Source organism: Rhinoderma darwinii (genome assembly GCF_050947455.1).
Source record: "Rhinoderma darwinii isolate aRhiDar2 chromosome 12 unlocalized genomic scaffold, aRhiDar2.hap1 SUPER_12_unloc_4, whole genome shotgun sequence".
Lineage (NCBI taxonomy): Eukaryota > Metazoa > Chordata > Amphibia > Anura > Rhinodermatidae > Rhinoderma > Rhinoderma darwinii.
The window spans coordinates 436,501-442,500 of NW_027461875.1; positions in this window are offsets into that span (position 1 = coordinate 436,501).

Below are 6,000 nucleotides of genomic sequence, written 5' to 3' on the forward strand. Positions count from 1 at the left end.
TTTAGGGCTCTGCTCTGGGGTCTATTTATTTAGGGGTCTGGTTTGGGGTGTGTATTCATTTAGGGATCTAGTCTTGGGTCTGTATTTATTTAGGGGTCTGGTCTGTGGTCTCCATTGATTTAGGGGTCTGGTCTGGGGTCTGCATTTATTTAGGTGTCAGGTCTGGGGTCTGTATTTATTTAGGGTTCTGGTCTGGGGTCTGTATTTATTTAGGGGTCTAGTCTTGGGTCTGTATTTAGGTGTCCGGTCTGGGGTCTGTATTTATTTAGGGGTCCGGTCTGTAGTCTGAATTCATTTAGGGGTCTGGTCTGGGGTCTGTAATTATTTAGTTGTCTGGTCTGTGGTCTGCATTTATTTAGGGTTCTGGTCTGGGGTGTGCATTTATTTAGGGGTCCAGGCTGGGGTCTGTATTTATTTAGGGGTCTGGTCTGGGGTCTGTATTTAAGGGTCTGGTCTGGGGTCTGCATTTATTTATGGGTCTGGTCTGGGGTCTGTATTTATTTAGGGGTCTAGTCTGGGGTCTGCATTTATTTAGGGGTCTGGTCTGGGGTCTGTATTTATTTAGGGGTCGGGTCTGGGGTCTGTAATTATTTAGGGGTCTGGTCTGGGGTCTGTAATTATTTAGGGGTCTAGTCTGGGCTCTGCATTTATTTAGGGATCTGGTCTGTGGTCTGCATTGATTTAGGGGTTTGGTCTGAGGTCTGTATTTATTTAGGGGTCTGGTCTGGGGTCTGTATTTATTTAGGGGTCCGGTCTGGGGTCTGCATTAATTTAGGGGTCTGGTCTGGGGTCTGTATTTATTTAGGGGTCGGGTCTGTAATTATTTAGGGGTCTGGTCTGGGGTCTGTAATTATTTAGGGGTCCGGTCTCGGGTCTGCATTAATTTAGGGGTCTGGTCTGGGGTCTGTATTTATTATGAGTCTCTGGTCTGCATTGATTTAGGGGTCTGGTCTGGGGTCTGCATTTATTTAGGACTTTGGTCTGGGGTCTGTATTTATTTAGGGATCTGGTCTGGGGTCTGTATTTATTTAGGGGACTGGTCTGTGGTCTTCATTGATTTAGGGTTCTGGTCTGGGGTCTGTATTTATTTAGGGGACTGGTCTGTGGTCTTCATTGATTTAGGGGTCTGGTCTGGGGTCTGTATTTATTTAGGGGTCTGGTCTGTGGTCTGCATTGATTTAGGGCTCTGCTCTGGGGTCTATTTATTTAGGGGTCTGGTTTGGGGTCTGTATTCATTTAGGGGTCTAGTCTGGGGTCTGTATTTATTTAGGGGTCTGGTCTGGAGGTTTGTATTTATTTAGGGGTCTGGTCTGTGGTCTGCATTGATTTAGGGGTCTGCTCTGGGGTCTGTATTTATTTAGGGGTCTGGTCTGGGGTCTGTATTCATTTAGGGGTCTGGTCTAGGGTCTGTATTTATTTAGGGGTCTGGTCTGGGGTCTGTATTTATTTAGGGGTCTAGTCTGGGGTCTGTATTTATTTAGGGGTCCAGTCTGGGGTGTGTATTTATTTAGGGGTCCGGTCTGGGGTCTGAATTTATTTAGGTGTCTGGTCTGGGGTTTGTAAATATTTAGGGGTCGGGTCTGGGGTCTGTAATTATTTAGGGGTCTGGTCTGTGGTCTCCATTGATTTAGTGCTCTGCTCTGGGGTCTATTTATTTAGGGGTCTGGTTTGGAGTCTGTATTCATTTAGGGGTCTAGTCTGGGGTTTGTATTTATTTAGCGGTCCGGTCTGGGGTCTGAATCTATTTAGGTGTCTGGTCTGGGGTCTGTATTTATTTAGGGGTCTGGTCTGGGGTCTGTATTCTTTTAGGGGTCTAGTCTGGGGTCTGTATTCTTTTAGGGGTCTAGTCTGGGGTCTGTATTCTTTTAGGGGTCTAGTCTGGGGTCTGTATTTATTTAGGGGTCCAGTCTGTGGTCTGTATTTTTTTAGGGGTCCAGTCTGATGTCTGTGTGATTTAGGGGTCCGGTCTGTAGTCTGAATTCATTTAGGGGTCTCTTCTGGGGTCTGTAATTATTTAGTGGTCTGGTCTGTGGTCTGCATTGTTTTAGGGGTCTGTAATTATTTAGGGGTCTGGTCTGTGGTCTGCATTGATTTAAGGGTCTGGTCTGGGGTCTGTATTTATTTAGGGGTCCAGTCTGGGGTCTGCATTTATTTTGGGGTCTAGTCTGGGGTCTGTATTTATTTAGGGGTCCACTCTGGGGTCTGTATTTTATTAGGGGTCCGGTCTGTAGTCTGAATTCATTTAGGGGTCTGGTCTGGGGTCTGTATTTATTTAGGGGTCCAGTCTGGGGTCTGCATTTATTTAGGGGTCTAGCTCGGGGTCTGTATTTATTTAGGGGTCCACTCTGGGGTCTGTATTTTATTAGGGGTCCGGTCTGTAGTCTGAATTCATTTAGGGGTCTGGTCTGGGGTCTGTATTTATTTAGGGGTCCAGTCTGGGGTCTGCATTTATTTAGGGGTCTAGCTCGGGGTCTGTATTTATTTAGGGGTCCACTCTGGGGTCTGTATTTTATTAGGGGTCCGGTCTGTAGTCTGAATTCATTTAGGGGTCTGGTCTGGGGTCTGTAATTATTTAGTGGTCTGGTCTGTGGTCTGCATTGTTTTAGGGTTACCAGTACTATATTTTCTTACGACTATATTTCTTGTCGTCTTTGGACATACTTGGCCCCAATCGGCCCTGATTGCTTATTATTCTTGATCATCCACTGACTTCAATCTATCTGAGATATGGTACTGCTGTACATCTGCGATTCGTACTTACTTTTTGCTCTTACATAGATATCGCTTCCATTACCAGTACTATATTTTCTTACGACTATATTTCTTGTCGTCTTTGGACATACTTGGCCCCAATCGGCCCTGATTGCTTATTATTCTTGATCATCCACTGACTTCAATCTATCTGAGATATGGTACTGCTGTACATCTGCGATTCGTACTTACTTTTTGCTCTTACATAGATATCGCTTCCATTACCAGTACTATATTTTATTACGACTATATTTTTGTCATCTTTGGACATACTTGGCCCTAATCAGCCCTGATTTCAATTGAATATCACTTCTCGATCTTATCATATGCATGTTTCACTTCTGCTGTTATAACGTAACATGTACACAGTGACATTATACTCTTACCCGGTTTTTCACTGATTTTGACGTCTTTTGTTGTGTGACTCATCCCCTGTTCTACTTTTTAATTGTCTCATGTATGTAATTTAATAAAAATTTGTATATTTTTTCAAATATCGTGTGCTGAAGTCGATCATATTTTCTTGGTTTAATCTCATGTAAATTGTTGATCGATGCACCAAGTATATCTTGGTTTTCACTCAGGATTCAATATAGTGCATGTAATATAGTCAGCAACGATGCTTTACAGTTTATTACCTATTACCTCTTTGAGCACTATTTTTTATTGAATTCTGTCTGTTGGTATTCTATCGGATTGTTTTAGGGGTCTGTAATTATTTAGGGGTCCGGTCTGGGGCCTGTATTTATTTAGGGGTCTGGTCTGGGGTCTGCATTTATTTAGGGGTCTGGTCTGGGGTCTGTATTTATTTAGGGGTCTGGTCTGGGGTCTGTATTTATTTAGAGGTCTGGTCTGGGGTCTGTATTTATTTAGGGGTCTGGTCTGTGGTCTGTATTTATTTAGAGGTCTGGTCTGGGGTCTGTATTTATTTAGGGATCTAGTCTGGGGTCTGCATTTATTTAGGGGTCTGGTCTGGGGTCTGTATTTATTTAGGGGTCTGGTCTGGGGTCTGTATTTATTTAGAGGTCTGGTCTGGGGTCTGTATTTATTTAGGGGTCTGGTCTGGGGTCTGCATTTATTTAGGGGTCTGGTCTGGGTCTGTTATTTATTTAGGGATCTGGTCTGGGGTCTCCATTGATTTAGGGGTCTAGTCTGGGGTCTGTATTTATTTAGGGGTCCGGTCTGAGGTCTGCATTTATTTAGGGATATAGGCTGGGGTCTATAATTATTTAGGGGTCTGGTCTGGGGTCTGTATTTTTTTAGGGGTCCAGTCTTGGGTCTGTATTTATTTAGGGGTCTGGTCTGTGGTCTGTATTTATTTAGGGAACTGGTCTGGGGGTCTGTATTTATTTAGGGGTCCGGTCTGGGGTCTGTATTTATTTAGGGGTCTAGTCTTGGGTCTGTATTTATTTAGGGGTCTAGTCTTGGGTCTGTATTTATTTAGGGGTCTGGTCTGTGGTCTGTATTTATTTAGGGAACTGGTCTGGGGTCTGTATTTATTTAGGGGTCTAGTCTTGGGTCTATATTTATTTAGGGGTCCGTTCTGGAGGACTAATCAGTCTCTAGAACAATATTTAATGTGTTTTATCTCTGACTGTCAATATGATTGGGTCTCCTTCATTTCCCTCGCCAAATTTTCCCTTAATAACCGGGTCAGTCACTCATCAGGGGTCTCCCCATTTTTCTGTAATTTTGGGTTTAATCCACGGTTCTCCTCTGTTTCACCTGGTGGTTCCAACAATCCCGAGGTAGATCTCGTTCATCGGGAACTGTCCACAGTCTGGGCCCAGGTTCAGAAGAAACTAGAGGCGTCCCAGAGCATACAAAAGCAAAGCGCCACACACTTTTCAAAAAAGTGCCAAAGGCAGCGTAAACTGACCAAAAACGTTCCTGCAAATTGCGACTTTTCTTTGCCAGATAAGCGGCTTAGCAAAGTTAATAAATTCTCCTCTAAGGCTACAGACAGTAATACAATATCTTAATGCAAGGATGTGTACACTCAGTGTCTGACTGAGGACCTTGGACCCACCAAAAGGAAATAATTCTTGGGGGTCTACACTTCAAATATATAGAAATAATGTGAACACTCTTAATTGTGTACTAAAAACGTGTGTAGTAAAACAAAGACCAATATTCCCACCATATAGTGACAGATATCAGTCCTACACAGGCATTCTGCAGACCATATACACTACCGTTCAAAAGTTTAGGGTCACTTAGAAATTTCCTTATTTTTGAAAGAAAAGCAGTTTTTTCCAATGAAGATAACATTCAATTAATCAGAAATACACTCTATCCATTGTTAATGTGGTAAATGACTATTCTAGCTGTAAACGTCTGGTTTTAATGCAATATCTACATAGGTGTATAGAGGCCCATTTCCAGCAACCATCACTCCAGTGTTCTAATGGTACATTGTGTTTGCTAACTGTGTTAGAAGGCTAATGGATGATTAGAAAACACTTGAAAACCCTTGTGCAATTATGTTAGCACCGCTGTAAACAGTTTTGCTGTTTAGAGGAGCCATAAAACTGACCTTCCTTTGAGCTAGTTGAGAATTTGGAGCATTACATTTGTGGGTTCGATTAAACTCTCAAAATGGCTAGAAAAAGAGAGTTTTCATGTGAAACTCGACAGTCTATTCTTGCTCTTAGAAATGAAGGCTATTCCATGCGAGAAATTGCCAAGAAACTGCAGATTTCCTACAACGGTGTGTACTACTCCCTTCAGAGGACAGCACAAACAGGCTCTAACCAGAGTAGAAAGAGAAGTGGGAGGCCCCGCTGCACAACTGAGCAACAAGACAAGACATTAGAGTCTCTAGTTTGAGATATAGACGCCTAACAGGTCCTCAACTGGCAGCTTCATTAAATAGTACCTGCAAAACGGCAGTGTCAACGTCTACAGTGAAGAGGCGACTCCGCGATGCTGGCCTTCAGGGCAGAGTGGCAAAGAAAAAGCCATATCTGAGACTGGATAATAAAAGGAAAAGATTAATATGGGCAAAAGCTCAGACATTGGACAGAGGAAGATTGGAAAAAAGTGTTATGGACAGACGGATCGAAGTTTGAGGTGTTTGGATCACACAGAAGAACATTTGTGAGACGCAGAAAAACGGAAAAGATGCTGAAAGAGTGTCTGACGCCATCTGTCAAGCATGGTGGAGGTCATGTGATGGTCTGGGGTTGCTTTGGTGCTGGTAAAGTGGGAGATTTGTACAAGGTAAAAGGGGTTTTGAATAAGGAAGGC